Here is a 20,660-nt window from a genome sequence, read left to right as displayed (position 1 = left end):
GTGTATATGTGTGTGTGTGTATTTATGTCATATATATTTACTTTACAATGTTCTCATCTGATTTATTTTTCAAAATCATGCAACAGATTTTTTTTTGTCTAGTCAACCTATCCTTTTTATAAAACAGCTTTAATGAGATGTAATTCACATGACATAAAATTCACCATTTAAACCATATAGTTCAGTAGTTTTTAGTAGATTCACAGATGTGTGCAACCAGAACCATGTTTTCTTTTAGAGCAAGTCTTCATATTAAAAGGAAACCATGTACCTATTAGCTGTTAGCCCCCTATCTTCCTATTCACCTCCCCCACCCTAAGCAACCAAGAATCTACTTTATCTCTTAATTTCTTTATTCTGGACCTAAGATGAATGGAATCACATAGGATATGGTTTTTTGTGTATCTGGTTTCTTTCACTTAACATCATGTTTCATGGTTCATCTATATGGTGGCTTATATCAGTACTTCATTCCTTCATATGGCCACATGATATCCCACTGTATGAACAGGCTACATTTATCCATTCATCTGTTGATAGAGTGGTACCACTTTTTGGCTCTTAGGGATAATGCTGCTATAAACATTCATTTACGAGTCTTTGTGTGGACATGTTTCCATTTCTAGAATTAAATTTTTTGAGCTATCTTGACTTGTTTTCCATAATTCATTTACTTTTTTATATGCTCTTCTCCTGGCCCTAAAGGAGGACTGATTCTCAGATGAGGTTCTGATTTCCCCTGACTTGTCTGAATGTTAGAGCTTGCAAAGGCCTTCAGGGGAACATAGTTCTGCCCCATTTTGCAGATGGAGAAACTGAGGCACAGAGAGGCCACACAGAGTCAGGATTGAATCTGGGTTTTCAGAGTCGATTCAGTTACCCTCAACATTCTTCCTGAGCCCTTTTACTAAGCGGCAGGTCACCCTCTTGATTGGCTGGGGATGGTAAACGCAGGCTGGTTGGGCGGACAGACGGTGACTACCTGGCCCTCGCCCGCTGTCCTAACACCCTCTGACCTGCAGAGGCCCCGCAACAGCTTATCCTCCTCCAGCTGCCAAGCGAGAGCTGCAGCTTGTGGCTTGTGGCGCCAGTGTCTCCTGAGTTCTTTCCCTGCAGCGGCAGGAGGCCAGCGCTTATCCGGGGAGTAATTAAATTAGGAACCAATTCAGAGAATGAAATTTTATCTGATCTGGCTGAGCCCATAAACACGGGGCTGTGCTTGTGACTCCAGGGTACATTATGAAGTTGATTTTTAAAGAGGCTGGGCCACAACAAGGAAGGAAACGCACAGGGCCAGCCGGCAGCTCTCCCGGGCAGGGGTGCTGCAGTGGCTGGGGGTGCATTCCCGGGTCTTGAGCCGAGTCCCCAGGCTAGCTTTTGTATTGTGACTGGAGTGTTCTCGGCGCTTCGGAAGGCTCACCTGTTGAGATCCTCCTGGATCCATTTCATGCTCTTACTGTTGACACCGCAACGCACCTCTATAACTGCATTCAGAGGGAACCTTGCCGGAAGCTGGCTGGTTCTAAATGCAGGTTCTAAATCTAAAGCCCTATGGGGCTTTTTAAAGAAAACACATATTCCAGTCCTGCGTGAGCTCTTCAGGAGTGGGTCCCAGGCGTCTGTGTATGTGCATGCTCCTGTGTGCGCGCGTGTGCGCACGTGGGTGCTCATGTTTGCATGTGGGTGCTCATGTTTGCACGTGGGTGCTCATGTTTGCACGTGGGTGCGAGCGTTAAGCTCTTTAAGATGGAACGTAGTAGTGATCACAGCTGTTCTTCTGAGAAGGATTTCCAGTTCTTCTGTGGCAAAAATGGGGGCCAGTAATCTGCAGAGATCTCAGGAGCGAGCCTCTTTTATCCTCCGTCTGTCCTTGACTGTGACTTTCTTTGGGGTTTTTTTATTGGATTCCCTGGATGTAGCTAGCATACATGTTCTATCACTGCAGCTTCCGTGGGATGTCAGCTCTGGTTTTCTTTTCTGCATGAATGGCCCTCATCTCCACAAGGGCCCAGGAGTCACCTTTGGCCTTTAGCATGTCGCTGCAGGAATTACCTCCGTTCTGTCTCTGCCATCAGAAGGTTATTTGTCCCTTTAGGATAGGAGGTGTGTCTTATTCAAGGTTATATCCCCAGGACGCAGGCCATGGGAAAGAACGGTTGGCTGGACGGACAAGTGGCTGAAAGGAGGAAAGGCAAAAATACGCTGAATCCCCCGCCTTGATCCTGTAGCTTGGCTCAGGAAAACCATTTGGGAGCCTGACCCTTCATCTTCAACTCTTCTGACTCAGGCTCTGCCCCTCCTTTAAGAGTCACCATCCAGTGATGGAGGACCTACTGTGTGTCCAGCGCTAAGAGCTGAGACTCTAGCAGTGACTTGACAAACAGGGTCCATCTCATAGACAGATTCATAAATATCAGAGAACAGATAATAATAAGTGCTGCATGTTAGGAGGTGACTGTCTGGGTGATTGGAGAAGGCCTTTCCAGAAAGGTGACGTTTAAGCTGATTCTTGAACGACAAGAAGGCACACGGTCTATAGCTCAGAAAGGGCATCCCAGGCAGAGGGAACAGCCAGTGCCAAGATCCCAGGAGGGGATCAGTTGATGGGATGGGATTGGGTCGGTCTGGGAGAGCAGGTCAGGGAACTTGGTTTATAGCACAGTCGGGTTGAATCAAGTGTTCTTTCATTTCGCTTTGAACATGTTAGTCATTCAGTCATGTCTGACTCTTTACAACCCCACGGACTGTAGCTCACCAGAATCTTCTGTCCGTGGGATTTTTCAGGCAAGAACTGGAGTGGGTAGCCATTCCCTTCTCCAGGGGATCTTTCCGACTCAGGGATCGAACATGAGTCTCCCACTTTGCAGGCAGATTCTTTACCATTTGAGTCACCAGGGAAGCCCATTGGGGAAGCTCCTTTACAGCTTCGCTTTCTCATTGTCTCTCATCTCTGGGTGAAGAACCCTTGTCCCGTGCTGGGCTGGCCTGCAGCTGCTGTGGTTTCAAAAGGTAGGGCTAGTGAGAAGCAAAACCCCCATCCTTTCTGTGAGCTTGTGAGCAGAAGTTATTTTTATGTAAGCACATGCTTGATGGGAGAAGTCTTGGGTGGGCAGCCGAAACCGCACTCATGAAAACAAGACTGAAATAGTCCGTGAAATCCCAAAGATGAGTATGTGGCTGTTCACTTGAGTTTGGTGTTGACTCCAGACAGCCTGGTTCAGGGAGAGGGCACCCTTTGGAGAGGGACCGGGGCATAGCAGTCTCCCCAGCTGGTGCGGCCCCTGCCTTGAGCCTTGCTTTCTTCCCCTGACCTTGACCAAGTCCTATCTGTCCCTCAGGACTTGACTTCCTCCGTGCCCTCATGGGGAGGTTCTCCCCCCCACCACGGCTCCCCACACCTGGCCCTGATGTCTTGATATGTTGATAGCGTGCCAGGAGTCCCCTTAATCTTTTGGTACTCCTGGATTCTGCCCATAATTTTATTTTAGTTTTTTAATTTGAAGTAATTTTAGACTCATAAGAAGTTGAAAAAATAGCACAGAGTTCTGTGTACTCTTCAACCAGCTTCCCACAACGATAACATCTTACATAACCACAGAACATTATCAAAACCAGGAAACTGACTCAGGTACAATTCCATCACTATGCTACAGACCTTGTCTGGCTGCCATCTAATTTCATTAAACCTAGGGAGCCCCAGCCCTTTGGAAGCACCGTAGAATTTCATGAACTTCAGTGTTGTCATTTATCTTTTAGATTGTTTTTGGATCCCTCCCAATTGGCCATCAATTAAATTAGTTTTTATCAGATTAACAAATTCTGGAAGACCCGTGGTTTATGCGTTTCATGCTTCTGTGTGCCCACCTGGAGCTTTGTAGGTGCCTTCTCCCTGGGTATGCACAGAGCCTTCTTCTCTAGATCTGAGAGATTCTCAGAGACAATAAGATATAGAAAATAGTTTGGTAAAATGGAGAAGGCAACGGCACCCCACTCCAGTACTCTTGCCTGGAAAATCCCATGGATAGAGGAGCCTGGTAGGCTGCAGTCCATGGGGTTGCGAAGAGTCGGACACAACTGAGCAACTTCACTTTCACTTTTCACTTTCATGCATTGGAGAAGGAAATGGTAACCCACTCCAGTGTTCTTGTCTGGAGAATCCCAGGGACAGCAGAGCCTGATGGGCTGCCGTCTATGGGGTCGCACAGAGTCGGACAGGACTGAAGCGACTTAGCAGCACCACCAGCAGCAGTTTGGTGACATGGGCTTCACTGGTAGCACAGTTGGTAAAGAATCCACCTGCAATGTGGGGGACCTGGGTTCAATCCCTGGGTCAGGAAGATCTGCTAGAGAAGGGATAGGCTATCCACTCCAGTATTCTTGGGTTTCCCTTGTGGCTCAGCTGGTAAAGAATCCGCCTGCAATGTGAAGGACCTGGGTTTGGTCCCTGGGTTGGGAAGATCTCCTGGATAAGGGAAATGCTACCCACTCCAGTATTCTGACCTGGAGATTTCCATGGACTGTCTAGTCCATGGGGTTGCAAAGAGTCAGACATTACTGAGCAACTTTCACTTCACTTTGGTGAAATAGAACCCAGGACAGGGAATTAAGAAACTTGAGTTCTGATGATAGTGACCTACATTTGGGTGCTTAGTATGTGCTAGGTTTTGCATTATTCCATTTACTCTCAGCAACCTTGCGACAGACATGCAGGTTGGGAAGATTTCTGCAGCCTCATGTGGTTTGATGGGGAACCTCCATTCCAATTGAATTATGCTCCAGTGCATTTTATTTTTTATTGTTTTTCATCGCACTGCATGGCATGCAGGATCTCAGTTCCCCAACCAGGGATCGAGCCTAAGCCCCTTGCGGTGGAAGCACAGAGTCCTAACCACTGGACTGCCAGGGAAGTCCCTTGCTCTGGTGTGTTTTACTTACACCACATACAGACTGATTTCTTCAAGATGCAAAATCCCCATGCAGCCTGCTATGTCTGAAGCCCCTACTTTCATGTCTGGGTCAGAGTGATGCTTGTAATAACCGGAAGATGCTGTGTGAAGCTGCTCCTGGTCAGCCTCACGGGCAGCATGAGTTACCAGATGCCACCAGCATGAGATGCGCAGATGTTATCAGCTGATACGTAATTGATTTGGCATCCTCTGTAAAGGCAGGTTAAAATTAAGCTTGTTGGTAAATGGTGTTTAAACCTCGCTGTCTGGGGACAAGTGGCAAAAACCAACAGAGCAAGGCACTTGTGGAAGGGCTTGATTTTTTTTTTTTCTTTTCCAGATTGTGGAATGAGTTCATCCCTCAACTATGGTAAAGATTTTCCTATTTAAAGGGGCTGGAAGTGTGTAAGCTTCCGATCATAAATTTCATAGGAGAGCCTGTGAGATGGCTAGACTGTGGGATGGCCGTGTAATCACATTAGCTTGATAAATTAAAGGTCCCCATATTTTTTAAATCATCAGGCTGAGTTGCATTAGAGTAGATACTGCGATGAATCAGAGCTATGATAAATGGGCTTGTGGAAACTCCTGGTATAGAATGGAAGGTACTAAGTCTGCAGTGATCCTGGAAAGGTCCCTGCTGAAACCAACGATGGGATTAAACCCTGGGCATCTTGCCATTTTCTAAGTATCCATTTGTATTGATATTTAATACTTTGGACTTCCCTGGTGGTTCAGCCGGTAAAGAATTCACCTGCAATGTGGGAGACCTGGGTTCGATCCCTGGGTTGGGAAGATCCCCTGGAGATGGGATGCAAACCCACTCAATATTCTTGCCTGGAGAATTCCATGGACAGAGGAGTCTGGCAGGTTACAGTCCGTGGGGTTGCAGAGTCTTAGCTGTTACATGTACCAGGAATCAGAGAAGCTCTTTGGATGTGATTTCTTTCCCTGTTGTATTACTCTTTCATTAACTCCAGAACTGGTGCTATAATTTGTAGACCTTAGTACAACATAAAAATGCAAGCCCCTAAAGGATCTGCCTGCAGTGCAGGAGACCTAGGTTCAATCCCTGGTCGGGAAGATCCCCTGGAGAAGGGAATGGCTACCCACTCCAGTATTCTTGCCTGGAGAATTCCATGGACAGAGGAGCCTAGCAGGCTATAAATCCATGGAGTCACAAAGAGTTGGACATGACTGAGCAACTAACACTTTATGAAAAAATTATTAAGAACTTCAAACTGGGCTTCCCTTGTGGCTCAGCTGGTAAAGAATCCGCCTGCAATGCGGGGGACCTGGGTTAAACCTCTGGGTTGGGAAGATCCCCTGGAGAAAAGAAAGGCTACCCACTCCAGTATTCTGGCCTGGAGAATTCCATGGTCTGTATAGTCCATGGGGGTCACAAAGAATCTGACATGACTGAGCGACTTTCACTTTCTCAAACCAGGGAGAGCAGAGCATTAACCAAGTGCCCCTCTGGGCACCAGGCCCCGTGTGACTGCACAGGTTGTGGCCCAAGGAGCTGGCGTGAGATAGCTTGTGTCATGCCCACCCTAGACCACCTTGACCTACAGCAGCTTGTATGCACCATAGCTTGTGAGCACCAGGAGCGCCGGGCTGCGGCCGCATCACCTTGGTTTGCTCTGCGGGCTCTGGCGGGGTTCCTGACCCCCTTCATGCTGAGGAGAGACTTGCTGAGATCAATTGGGACACAGAGGGATTGCCCTTGTCTGCTAGTGGGATTACATGTGACTTTCTCAGAATCTGCACATCAGAAATCTGGAAAAATCCACCTTTGGGCTCTTCAGAATGGACAGAATGAAGACCAAAACTCCTACTGTCTGCAGCTCAACTTGGAGAAGAATTCAAAGCGTTTCTGGACATCTCACAGTGGTTTATGTGTGTGTCTATTTGCAGCCCCGGGGCCTCGGTCCTTAGAGAACCAGTGCATCCCTCTGGACTTTCACCTCTGGTTGTCCCCAGCTTGGGCTCTGCCCTGCCAGCTGAGTGGAAGACCCCTGGAGAGAGTCCAGGATTCCAAGGCCACCATAGGTCAGCCTCGTCATTTCCCAGCCCTGGAGTGAAGCTGTGGAGATGGGAGGGGGTGGACGGTGCATCTGGGCGAGGAAGCGGACCCCGGCAGCCGCAGCATCTCTCCTCAGGAGCCAGTGGCTGCTGGGCTTGGAAAAGCCCACTTCTTTGTGTGAAGTCTTTGTTCTCTCCAGCGTGTTGAGCTGGGGCTTGTACGGGCTCAGTGGGTGCCTGTTTCCTCTTAGAAGCCAGTGGAGAAGCGGAAGGTAGCATCCCCGGGCTGGCTGCCAAAGGGAGGGGAGGTTCCAGCGGAGGAGAGCTGGGACTTGCCGGGTTTACATTGGAACTGGAGATCTTGAATGAGGATTAAAGTTATTTTGTACTCGGGGAGGAGGCTGGGGCTTGCTTCACTCAGAATCCCTAAGGACAGCTCTTTAGAGCCGTGTCTTGGGGCGGTGGGGGAGGGGGCGGTGTGGGGAGCTACTGTGGATTCCCCCCTCTTTTGTTCTCAGTTTGTACAGAGGTCACCAGGGGTGTGAGCTCAAAGGGAGCCAGAACGCCATGCTCGCCTTTCATTGTCACAAGCCTCTGGGTTTGAATGGGGCTGCAAAACTCCAAGAAAGAAGCCGTCTTTAATTCCTGTCCTGGCTGGGGAAGAAGAGCTGCTCGGCAATCGGAGTGGTTCTGGAGGCCACGTCTACCCTTGCTGAGCCCAAGACAGTCTGTAGTACCTGGGTGTCCAGAATCACATCCTCCCATTCAAGGCTGTGTTCATCCAGGACTTAACTCACTCGGGAAATGACACGTTATCGCACCTTGGTCTGCAAACAAAAGCTGATTTTATTTATTTTCCTTGTGAAGACATCCGTAGTCATTGTTTTTACTTTGAAAAGAAAAATAACTGGAAGAAAAGCCCATAATATTTTTATTAGCTGGTGTGGGACATTTGGATACCTTAAATAATAAGGTTGGGTTTAAAACTATTGGGGAAAAAAATCTTGATGTGTAAACCAAAAGAGAGAGAGAGAGAGAGAAACCCGAAAAGATGAATATGCAGAACCTCACAAATCCCTCTTACCTCTGCAAAACGTCACCAACACTGAAGTGGCCGGGATCTCATCTGTGGGGTCCACCCACTGTGTCCATGCCTCGCCCAGCCACACTGCATGGAACCTGCTGACGAATGAATGAATCGGGGCCCAGATCCCTGTTTTGGGCTGTGAGCTGGCTTTCTTGGACGATGACCTCAAATGGAAGGACACTGTAAAGACTGTGGTCAGTGCTTAATGTCAGTCCGTCTCCCTTCCAGCCCTGAGAGGTAGGTAACCTGATCCTTGTTTGTAGAGAAGCTGATAAAGCTCAGAGAGGCTTGGGCAACTTGCCCAGGGTCAACCAGCTGGCCGTGGCTGGGCTGAGATTTGGTTCTAGGACTTGCCCCATGGCTGCACGCCACTCTTTCTACAGAAGATGTCAGGGAGAGGAAGAAAGGACACTGACCGACAGCCAGGTGTTGGAGATGCCTTGGTGTCCCCATTCTGAGCCTTAACTCACAGATGGACACAGACACGGAAACAGACAACTGGCTACCAGGGAGCTGGTGGTGGCTAAGACACGCCTGGTTCCTGCCTGCATGGAGATCGCTTTCTAGTGGGTGGACGAGACCCAAACGCTGAGTCAAGTGACTTATTTCAGCAGTGATGAGTGCCCTAAGGGAGATGAAGGGCAGGGGTGTTGCGTGCATGTGCCCATTGGTACACTGAGCAAGCGTGGCCAAGGGTCCATGGAGGTGTCAGAGAGTTCCAGGGAGTGATGGAGGAAGCTGGGAGAAGAGTAAGGCACAGGAAGCTCTGAGCCCAGAGAGGAGGGAGGGATGGCCTAGCAGGCCTCCTGGATGGGCACAGTCTGTGATGTTGGGACAGTGACAGGGGTGGTCATGGTGACCTTGAGTGACGTGCCAGGACCTGGGGCCTCTTTCCTTAAGGTTCAAAATGTGGTGGGCTTCTTGTCCCCTGGGCACCAGATGGGATTCCATAGTGACCAACTCTCTCCAGGATCAAAGAGCATGTTCCCTTCTCACTTTAAAACTCATGGGCTTCCCTGGTGGCTCAGACAGTAAAGGATCTGCCTGCAATGCGGGAGACCTGGGTTTGATCCCTGGGTCGGAAAGATCCTCTTGGAGAAGAGAATGGCCACCCACTCCAGTTTCTTGCCTGAAGAATTCCATGGACAGTGGAGCTGGTGGGCTACAGTCCGTGGGGTCGCAAAGAGTCGGACACAACTGAGCGACTAACCGACACTTAGACCTCATAGCTGCCTGGCCTGCAGGTGGCTGCCAGGCTGAAATGGCCCCATGACATGGCCCAAGAGGACTGGGGCTTGCAGCCTCCTTGCCAAGTCCACCCTGAGAAGAACCCTTTAAGACCCTGGAAACCCTTAGAATCTGGGAATTGGAGGTCATTAGCCTCCAGACCGAGACATGGGTTGTAAAATCAGCCCTGAATGGTTATGAGCAGAGGTGGCTTTGGTTTGGTGCCTCTGAAAGGAAGTGGGCATCTCTCTGAGAACATTGTCCTTCAGGGTCAAAGCGAGAGAGTGGAATTGTATGGGCGCATTCATGCACGAGTCAAATTCCTGTGTGCCCTCTGCTTCTCTCTTAGTTTCTTATGGAACAGAAACCTACCACCACCCATTCTTTTTTCTTTTTATGAACTTTTCCCTCCCGTGGAGGAAAGCAGACCTAGCTGGAGAGCATCTGCAAAGGTTCACAGCTTGATGGACTTGCATAAACAGAACTTATCTGTGTAATAGCATCTCGGTCGAGTGTGGAAACCATACCCCAGAATTGCCCAGTTCCATTCTACTCACTGAGCACCCCCCACCAGCCCCCAGTCAGGCAAGATCACCATCGTCATCTCCACCGCCTCTGCCTGTTTTTTATACTTAATATAAATGGAACTATGTGGAATGTTCTCTTTTGTGTCTACTTTCTTGCGCTCAGTACTGCATCTGTGAGATTCTTCCCTGGTGTTGCAGTGTTAGTTTGGCCTTAACAGCCAGGGCTCTGAGCATCCTAATTCTAGTGCATGGTCTTGAGCAGCGTGAGGATGCATTTCTGCTGGGCATGGACCTACTAGTAGAATCGCTGGTCTTTGGGAAACAATGTGCTCAGTATCCGTACGTGTGGCTAGTCTTCCAAGGTTTTGTCCTGAGTACGGTTCCCACCAGCAGCATATGAGTCTCCTGAAAGATGAAATAAGAGCCTGGAACAAATATACTGTGAGACTGACGCCCCTTTGGTCCTCTCCCTGCAAAAGACTCTGGGGGATAACTGCTGACTGTCCTGCAGGCTTGCGTTGAATGAATAAACTGGGATCTGAGTAGAGAGAGTCCCTGTGATGCCCCAGAGAGTTGTCCCTCCCTCCTGGGATTCTGCACCCCATGGTCACGTTTCACTGGGAGCCAGTCTTTGTGCCTGAACTTAGGAATGGGGAAGAGCCCAGCATTTAGCCACTGTCCTTTGGGGCGTCATCACTGAAGAAGAGCCTCTAGGCTGATCCTTGAGTTGGAAATGGCTGGCCTGGGGTTCCTTCCTCCTGGAGCAGGGATGAGAAAGGAGAGCTGCCACCACTTAGATTTTATTTGCAAATGGGTTCAGTCCCAGAACCAACCGGTTCTGCCCACTCTCTCCTTGTGTGTAGCCTGACCAGCCAGACTTTCCCCGACTGTGTTCAAGGCAGAGAAGGAACTTTTTCTTCCCACAAGGCTGATGTTCAGGGTGACTGGGGGGTCTAAAGCAGTGAGAAGAGGCAGCTGGCATTTCCCAGGTGTCCCTGTGTTCACACCATGGGCATGTTGTTGTCCATGATATGGACAGGAAACGAGGAGAAAGGATTCTAGAAGTCCTTGAATGCAGAGTCCTATGGGGCCAGCCCAGGCTGAGTGCCAAGGTGTGAATGCTGCCCTCGTTCTATCAGATTCCTAATTCACAGCAGCGGCTGTGGCTGCATAAGGGAGGCTTGGAAGGAAGGAATATCCGTGGCCATTGGCTTGAGGCTTGAAAGTGAGTAGGAGAGAGTGCCTACCTGCCTCACCCTGCCCGCAGTAGATTCTGCAGATCTGGGGCTGGGGTGAAAGCTGTTTTATCTTGTGCCCTACGGAGTCTTACATCCATTTTGGGAAACAGTGATTTCCCAGTGCCTTTTGTTGGGAGGCCAGGTAGGCAGAGGAATGAAGGAGGTAAGAAACAGAGTCCCCCTCGGAGGTCCTTGGTTAGGCAGGGTTGAGCTGGTGGGCTCAGGAGGGGCAAAGCTGGGCTCTGTGCTCAGGTGTCCCTTGGCAGGAGCTCCTGAGGGAACAGTGGTGTAATTGGTGGTCTTCTCTGCCTCGCTTGTTCAAAGTCAGTCACTCAGATTTTTACAACCTGAAACCATACACTCATGAGTCCTGTGGTCTTGCTGGTCTCTGGGGAAACACCTGGCTCCCCACCCTCTGAACCCAGGCCTCAGCCCTGCACTCTGCTTGTCAGGGTTTTCCCTTCTGTCGCTGGGTGTGGAGGAGGCACCTTTCAGCCTCCTAGAGCCGCTGGGCTCCCCCACCCAACCCCGTGGGACCAGCCCTCCTGACTTCTGCAGGGTCACACCCTTCACACCCACAGATGGCATCTGAAAACTGCCAGGGTGAACCTGAACTTGGCAAGACTCTCGTGTCTCCTGGCTGTATGGTCTGTGTGGCCTTGACTGGTGCTCGAGCTAAACTTGCAGAATTCAGATGAACCTGATTCTCCCTGTGTTTGGGAGTCAGGGGATGTAGGGAAGCAAGCGAGATGTTGATTTGGGAGTTTGCACCTTTGCCTGGTGTAGCCCGAATTTCAGATCACTGGTCTGAGGTGGGGGCCTGCGGGGCACGATACTGAGCTGAATGTCTGTGCAGCGACAGGGCTCTGAGAGGCAGAGTCCCCACTATGACTGGTCGTTTCCCACTCATGTCTGCTGGTGGCTTAGCCCAGAGAGGGACGTGCTCAGACCTGTGCAGACACTTTCTTCCCAGCTTGCATTTTTCCTTGCTCTGCCATCTTTGTGGGCTTGGGGCCCCAAATACCATCAGATCTAAGGCTGGAAATAAAAAAATGATCCTTTTTAAAAATTATTCGAATTTATGTTTCTTATTACAATTATCTGCATTCTTATTACAATCTGCAGTTATTTGCAAGATAAGGTCTCTTTAAAAGAATAATTATTTCCTTTGCCTCTCTGATTTTTTTTTTTTTTTGGGTAAGAGTAGGGCTATCAAGACAGGTGATATGAAAGCAGAATTTTTAATAAGAGTGCAGTGATTCTTTTTCAACCAGCTTAGAAGACATTAAAATAAATGTAGGCGCTTTGATCTTCTCTTTCTGTACTAGAATATGAAGGATCAGTTGTTGCAACAGACAGCGAAGTAATTTGTTTCTGATGCATTTCAGAGAGCTGGCTTTCCAGAAGAGGCCAGAATGAAACATGGGATGGCATGACACAGACCAGACCAGAGACACACCCAATATGTTTACTAAACACAAGTCCTAAGAGCAAGTGGTAATAGGAATAATAGTAATGATGATGATAAATATAATAACGGTAGTGACCAACCAGTCAAGCACCTGGGGGTACCAGGCTTCTTGCTCAGAGCGTTCCATGGTCATCTCAGTCCTCTGTGCAATTCTGTTAGACTAGACATTATGGTCATCACCCTCTCTTTCCAGCTGGGGAACTGGAGTGGGCTTGGGGTCAAGCTGTGGGGCCAGGACAAGGACCCTGGTCACCTGGTTGCCCTCTGTGCTCATAGCCACCTCCCTGCTCCCCAGGAACTCCTCATAAGTGGCGACTAGTCTCCACCACCATTGGCTCTGCCTCTGACCGCCCCCCAGCCCTCCCTGCCACCAGAGGGGGTGAAAACTGGAGGCAGCTACTCCTGCAATGAGCCATATGCTCATTTTTTGCCTCAGTTATTTCAGTAATTGAGGCAAAGGTTCTGGGAGTTTGGACATTAAGTATCTGGATAATTGCCTCAGTACATCATTTTCATTTTACATGTTTAGACCCAACCTTTAATGAAATTTGAAAACCCAGCTCTACCTGGAGAAGCAGTATTACTTTCTATTTCTAACTTTGTTTGCCCAAAGTAGCTGATGGGTTTGGCTTCTAGTTATCAGCTTCATTGCCAACATATAACCTCCTCCAAATGCCCTGTTTGTCAGACTTGAAAATCAACCTTGATTTGGGGACAGATTCCCTGACTTTTCCTTTCCTGGGAAATGAAGACTCTGAAAAGAAGGTCTCTTGGGAGCTTGGGGTTGGTTCTGAGGCTCTGTTCTGGTGACTTCTGTCCCTAACTGGGTCACGGACAGGTCTCAGGAGGGTGGGATGGAAGTCTGCCTTTTCCTTCATCCCTCCTCAAGGCCCAGCACTGATGACTGAACAGATGGGTCAGGACCGGTGTGAAAGTGCCCGTGGTTTCCCTAAATGATGTTAATGCAAATTAACGGCCAGAAAATATCCAAGGAAGATAAATGTCTAAGAGCTTCCTGCTACTTTTGAACATTTTTCCCCCTAATTTCTTCTTTGAGATCCCAAGGAGAATTTTAAAGAGGCTTCAAATATGCTGCTTGCAAGAGTCCTAGCACATTATCATAGTAAGTGGTGGGTGGTGTCGTCACATCACTAGGGGTCGGGGTCTGCGTGCCCGGTGATGTTTGGAGAAGCCCAGCCAGTGACTCTGGGGGCGTGCAAACAGCTCCTCTGCTCCTGCTGCAAAGCCCCTTTTGGGTCAGATCTCAGCGGGAGTAGGGGTGACCGGGGCAAGAGAAAGAGGTCAAAGCTCTGGGAGGTGCTCACACAATCCTGCCATTTCCCCAAGGCCCTGCCTGTTCCCAGCAAGCTGTGAGGGGACCAGGAGGGGGCCTTGGCACTGACCCCACCCCTCTAGGATCGAGGTGACTGGCAGTCCAGGTAGGGGTCTCCCTTCTCCCCAAGCTGAACCGCCTCTATCTCTTTTTCCATTGTAAAGTGAATGCTATTGGCCATTCATAGGGAAAAACTTCTTTGGGGTTTGTTCATGATCATTCGTTTCCGCTCAGCATTTTTACAACTGCAGAAAAGTGTGTGAAAACCTCAGAAACACTGAGTTAACTAACCAAAGGCGGCCCAGCAATGTTGTCAAGTGTGTTTTGTCATCCTAAAGTGAAAATAATCCTAGGGTATGAACAGTCAGGAAAAAAAAAGTCAACCCGTATTGCTTTGTGACAACGTCAGCTTTTCTTGTGGCCAATTTTAGAGGAGGAGGGGTGGGTGAGGCTGGAGATGACAGGCCCGTGGAGGGGTCATTAAAGAGGCTCCAGTCCCCCCCCCGGTCCTAACCTGCTGGCACAGACTGGTTGGCACTTAAACCCATCCAGCCCTGGCACTCTGGAATGCCATGAAGAATTACTTTAACCTGAAAATCTGGTTTCTCCTGCCCATAAAAACCAGTAAATCCTTCAAACTGATTGAATGAAGGAGCTCATTTATTTACATAGTAATTGGTATTTTGTCTCTTTTAAGTATAGAAGAGGGGAAAGTGGCTGAGGAGAACACACTCCCCCCTTCAAAAAAAAAGAAGAAAGAAAAAGAGAAAGACAGAAAGGAGAAAGCTAATTTGGATTTTCAGTTGACTCTGAATACTTGATGTTTTTGAAACATTTCCAGATTTCCTTTACAGGAAAGGAATGAAAAGGATCCAACAGGAGGAAGAATTTTCTTTTTTCCCTCTTTTGTCCTGAACTCAGTCCTGGGGTTTTGTGGCTTGTGCTGAGAAACTGGGTAGGCTGAGTGCATTTAGAAAAATTTGCCTGAAGGGGTTCTAAGAACTGAAAATGAGTGAAAAGCAAAACAAGATGGAAAAAACAAAACTTCCGGCCACAGATAAGAATCATGTAATTTGCTAAGACATATCATTTGGTGTTTTCTTGAGGATGAAAGCTAATTTGGAACAGCGGGGAGGTACACTGGAGGTTAGGGGAGTAAGATACAGCCTCGGCCCCTGGTGGCCCTTGTTTCTGCTCCAGCAGAATTGAGGATGGGTGGGGCAGCCCTCTGGGTGCCCAAGCCTGGGGCCAGCCCACTGGACAGTCCTGCCCTTGAAACCAGCGTCAGCTGCAGGCCAGAGAGATACCAAGAAATGTCTTTTCAGTGCCATTGGGACTAATCCTAGAGAAGCAGATTCCAAAAACGTGCAAAATTTGAAATCCTATGTTGAACGTCAGCTCTCTCCCCTTCCCATCGTTGGGAATTCTCTGTGACTGTACTCTATTTCTGTATATGTTGCCTGCTTCCTGCCTGCCTTTCCAATTTCCTTCTTTAGGAAATATTTTAAAAGTGAGCAGAAGAGGCTCTCTTGCCTTCATAGAGCTTATAGTCCACTGGTCAAGGAAAATGCCAGCCCAACAAGCATGTAGGGGCTGACTTGGTCTGGGGGCTGGGTTGGGAGAGCTTGGCTGATATTGGAAGGGGGAGCAGGAGTCCATGGGTCAATGTAGAAGGAGATGGTAGCCCTCCAGGGAGGCTGGGGGAGTCAGATGGAGACAGAAACAGAGGCGGCATCTGCCTGGGGCAGAGTCCTGCCCTTTCCTTGAATGGAGAATGTCCCCATTCACAGCGTGGCTGCTGACCAGGGCTCAGAGATTGGGGGCCTGCCCAAGGTCACCTAGGCAGGGGGTTGTTTCCGGGCCTTGTGGTATCAGAGCCATCGAATCGGGCACGCTCCTGCTTTGCTCACCGTGTGTCGCTGGGGACACCAAGTCCAGTGCTCGTTTGGTGCTCCAAGGCCTCTGCTGGGCCTTGCATGGGTGGACAAATCACCATGTAGGCCCTCGGATTGTGTCAGGAGAAGTTGTTACTGACTTTGAGCTGACTCAAGGTCTGAATATCTATGTGCTTTGACCAAATATTTTTCTGAACCGACCCAGAGCAGTTCTTGATAGAAAGTCAGCTACTAGGATTTTTTTTTGTCAACTTTTTAAAAGTTTGAGATTTTTTTAAGCTCAGGAAGAAGTCTGCTGTCTGCAAACAAGTGCCAACCTTCATCATGACGCCTGAACACTTTCCAGATCTTTATGGAAAATTCCACTCTTCCATGGTTAATTCCAAGACGTTACATGTTTACTTGTTTATGTAGAACTGAGTTCCCAGGGCAGCTCTTGCTGCCCAGCTGTCTGCTTTTATAGCCCATATCACTTCCTCTCCCATCCCCTCTCTGCTTTGTGTGCATGTTCAGTCGCTGAGTTATGCCCAACTCTTTGCAACCCCATGGACTATAGTTCACCAGGCTCCTCCGTCCATGGAATTCTCCAGGCAAGAATACTGGAGTGGGTTGCCATTTCCTTCTCCAAGGATCTTCCTGAATCAGGGATTGAACCCATGTCTCCTGCATTGGCAGGCAGGTACTTTACCACTGAGCTGCCAGAGAAGCTCCCCTCTTTGCTTTAACTCGTTGCAGAAGGAGACTAGTCCTCTCCATCAGCAGGGTGGGCGTGGAGGATTCCACTGAAGCAGCATCTTACCAAGCTGTTCTTGGAGAACATGTCTTTGTTCTGATGGTTATTGAAGGTCCACCTCTCCAGCATCAAGAATCAAAACTTGGAAAGACGTTTTTCAAAAGAAATCATACCCCACCAAACACTTTCAGGATGTCTCTACTTAATGGAGAAGAGAAAATAATTCTTTTCCTTTTCGATAGGCTGATCTGTGTTCAGCGTCTGGGGTGATATGTCTATAAATAAATACTTACTTGACCTATTTATTTTACAGAGGTTGGGAATCTAGATTTCAGATTTGAGTGAGGTTATTAGAAACTGGGTCTCTTTTCTAAAAGTGTCAAGGATGTTAGAAGGAGAGTTTGAGACTACCATTTAAAATTATGTATTTATTGAATACTAAGGAGTATTGCGATTATTTTAACTGGTACAACTACATGTATTTTGGTTGCCATTTACTTTTTTTTAAAAAAAGGTTATATTCCATTTATAGTTATAAAATATTGGCTTAAACTACCACGTTTAAAATTAGTTTCTTTTCTGGGTCTCTCCTTCCATCCAAAATCTAGTTCTTGGCTCCACGTGTCCTGGTGGGACCAGCGTCACTGTTGCCGTGTCAGCAAAGGAGAGGGCCTGTTTCAATCAGTTTTGTTCAGATGTTGCTGACACGCAGCCTTCGCGACTTTCCTTCTTCCTGTCTTGCATCCAGGCCTGGCTGGGTCTTCGTACCCCAGGCGAGAGTCCATCCTGCTCGACTAAGATCCTGTCTGCAGAGTTGGGAGGGAGAGAAGGACATGGGGGAGGCGGTGGGGATCTGGTTGCTGTTTGCGGAGCACTTGGAGTTGGCGGCCCCGTGGAGGCATTGCGCACGAGTTGTCTTGACCCTCACCGTTTTCTGGTGGGTGCGTAATGCCACTGTCTCTCGTCAATAGATGAGCAAACCAAGGCACAGAAATGTAAAGTGGTTTGCCCAGTGGCACATGGAGCTTTGCAGGTGGCGTGGTAAAGAACCTGCCTGTCAGTGCAGGAAATGTAAGACATGCGGGTTCGATCCCTGGGTTGGGACGCTCCCCTAAAGAAGGAAATGGCAACCCACTCCAGTATTCTTGCCTGGAGAATCCCATGGACAGAAGAGCCTGGCAGGCTATAGTCCATGGGGTCACACAGAGTCGGACACAACTGAAGTGACTTAGTATGTCAAGGGCACATAGTAACCTGATGGGTGTGCGTGCACGTCTCTGTGTGTGTGTGTGTGTTCACATACTTCTAGGGCATGGACTTCATCTTTAGTCCCAGCCACCATGCTTTGCCTTCCACGGGGGCAATGTGCCTGTTCCCACGCCATGCAGCTGTGGGAAGCAGCACTGGGGTCAAAGGAGTTAGAGGCTGATTTGGCCTCAGCACACAGTCAGTCACGAGACATCATCCTCTGGGGTCTCACTGCCCTTTCTGCTTGTGGTCCCTTGGCACTCTTCTGGATTGTGCATGTGGATGCCTACTCTAGGGACTTCTGTGGTCGGCTCAGGGATTCCCATGGCTGTGGCAGACAGGGCAAGGGACATGTCCCTCCCAGGCTCACTCCCAGGCATGTCATTCTTGCTTAAATGCCAATCGGATTTGTGTTTCATTTTTCTTTTTTTTTTTTAAAAAAAGCAGTTGAGCATTATACTATGTCTGTTGGAGAGAGAAGATAACTTGAAAAGTGAAGGGATGAAGTAGAGCTTGACTGTAACTTCCCACTTGGCACTTTGCATAAACCCCTTCTGTGCCATGACACCTTGCCTTGTACAGCCCTGCAGTCTCTTTGCTGTTGCACCTGATCTGGGGAAAAGAACAAGAGTGACCCATTTTCAACAGATGAGGAAACTGAGGCTCAGAGATGGGACCTCGTGTCCCAGGGACCTTGGCCCACCCCACTTTCTATTTGCCACTCCTGTTTCCTCAACATTAATTGTCATCGTTGTTCCATCTTTCCCATCTTTGTGGTTGTAAAAGTGATACTCTATGTGAGTAAAATTGCAAGCTTGGTGATTGGAAGCCATAATGTATGTGTGGGCCCTGCCCCCACGCCCCCTATGAGAGGGGCGGCTTGGACTTCAGCTCATGTTTAATTCCAGCTCTACCACTTACTTGCTGTGTGATTTAGGACAGGCCACTTCACTGCCCAGGGCCTCGGTTTTCTTACCTGCAAAACGGAGCGATTGCATCTATTGTTATCGTTTCAAAGGCAAGGTACGTGAGAGGCACCTTAGTGCCTGCCATAATAGGTGTTCAGCTCCTGCTAGTTCTCCCAGGCCCTGTATCAGCGCTTCTCAAGCTCGCCCCTAGGGGACCCTGAAGGCAGAAGATAATAAGTTCTCACTGGAGTGCCAGGGGCTGTCCCCAGGCAGCTTGCAGAAGGCAAGACAAGCTGCAACTCTGTGCAGATTTTGTATCACTTAGCGATGTATCTGAGTATAACTTAATTTATAAACAATGTTTTCAGTGTTTAAACATGTAAAACCCAGAAGCTTCTAGTTGTGGCATCCTGCAGCTCCTGGCATACCTTAGCACACTCCTGGGAGGTTGGCCCACACGTCCCCATGGCTCTGGGGTCTACACATCCCACCTGGGAGCAGTGCAGGAGTTGTTGTCCTTGCCTCTTGCCACCGCTAGTAAGGGCTAGACCTGTCTTCGAGCAGACAGTGGATGTTCTGGAGAAATCCTGTTTCACCCTCATCTTGTTCCAGAACCCTCCAGAGGATATTGCATTTCAGTCCGATTGCTCACTCTTTCCATACAAAAGAAATCCCAAGAACTGTTGTCAGGCAGTTCTTCTTGTTCAAGGGTTAACCAGATTCTTATTTCGCTTATCTTTGGAAATAAAACAATGTTTAAAACTATTCAGATCAGCAAGGCCATCTGGTGGGGAGTACGCAGCTGCTCCACATTCAATGGTTGCCACCTCTAATGTATTCATTGCAGAGCGCCGCCACGCATCTGCAGGGTCATTATTCGCTGCTGGTTTTGAATATGTGAGCTCTGTCTGGGCAAGACCTCTTTCCTCCGCCCTTCCTGAAGGACATCTGAGTTGGGTATCTCCTGATGCTAGGCAGTGTTTTTACTCTTCCTGAAACCGCTTCAAAGCAGGTGAGAGGGTTCCGGACCTCCAAGTGAGGGGGAACAGAGCCAGCCTGCTCCTTGGGGCCCGAATACCTTTTATACTTGGGGCCACTTCTCTTTTCCATTCCTTTTCCTCTTTGTGGTAAAGAAACATTGTTGGAAGCTAGAATCTACCTCTCATCTTTGTGGTCTAGGTGATCAAGGGCCAAAAGGATCCCCTTGCTGAAAATGTGCTCTACCCCCCTGCACCCCCCCACCCCCTCCGTAGTTAAGGTTTGTTATTACAGATGTTTGAATTCTTGAAAGCATGCAAAAACATACCTTAGTTATCAGGTACCTGCATTCCTGAGGTCACTGGACTCTGTGATGATGCATCATACTTTGGGAAGAAGAGACTGAGGGTCTAAGTGGTGCCGGGATTTGCTTACAGTCCTGTGGGTGGTTGAGAGGGGTCCCAGGTCTTTGGATCTAAGCCCTCTCTCTCCCGTTTTCTAAGTCATGTGGAGGGTGGAGTGTGTAGCATTAAATTCGTCTATAAAATGGGACAACTACATGATGTTTTCCTGTTAGATTATCATGACATATAAACAGGATTATCCGTATAAATCCCAGCCTGCTGTCTGGACACCAGAAAGCCTTCAATAGATGTTAGCTCGTGTCACTTTTATTATTGTCACTAAATAGCAAAAGCCTTGCTCTGGATTTCTGCCAAGAGCTTGCTCCTTCACTCATTCATTTAAAAACTCTTCAGAAAATGCCCGCCCCTGTGCCAGGCATGGTTGTTGTACAAGGAACTCCAGTACCTAAGTTGATTTGATTTCAGGATTGAGCATCGCTGACCCTACCTTTGTGGAGCTGACAGTACAATGGTTCAGACAGTCACGGGACCCTAGCCACGCCTCTTTGCCTGGGAGCCAGGGTGGCTGGTGCGGCTGGGTGAAAGCTGACCTCGCCACTCCTTGAGCCTCGAGTTCTGGGCAGGTTTCCCCTCGCGTTACTCCCTTATGTGATGGTGAGGTGCAGAGGGAGGTCATAGG

The 20,660-nt window shown here is 48.7% G+C and overlaps 1 protein-coding gene across 13 annotated transcripts in view; it reads left to right on the top strand.

Annotated features, from left to right (window-relative positions):
• CHST15 (carbohydrate sulfotransferase 15) overlaps positions 1–20,660 on the top strand; it is an 80,249-nt gene that overhangs the window by 11,311 nt on the left and 48,278 nt on the right. The window contains exons 3-4 of one of the 13 annotated variants that reach the window (XM_042238830.2): positions 6,864–6,998; positions 7,490–8,295. The exons of 11 other annotated variants lie outside the window; for them this stretch is intronic. The gene's annotated coding sequence lies outside the window, so the exon portion shown is untranslated. Of the gene's footprint in view, positions 1–6,863; positions 8,296–20,660 lie in introns of all 13 variants that reach the window. One more of the 13 variants, XM_060404821.1, reaches the window with a different exon arrangement.

This window comes from Ovis aries, chromosome 22 (assembly GCF_016772045.2).
Source record: "Ovis aries strain OAR_USU_Benz2616 breed Rambouillet chromosome 22, ARS-UI_Ramb_v3.0, whole genome shotgun sequence".
Classification (NCBI taxonomy): domain Eukaryota; kingdom Metazoa; phylum Chordata; class Mammalia; order Artiodactyla; family Bovidae; genus Ovis; species Ovis aries.
Note: the sequence above shows the minus strand (reverse complement) of the source record. Positions and strands in the feature narration are given on the sequence as shown.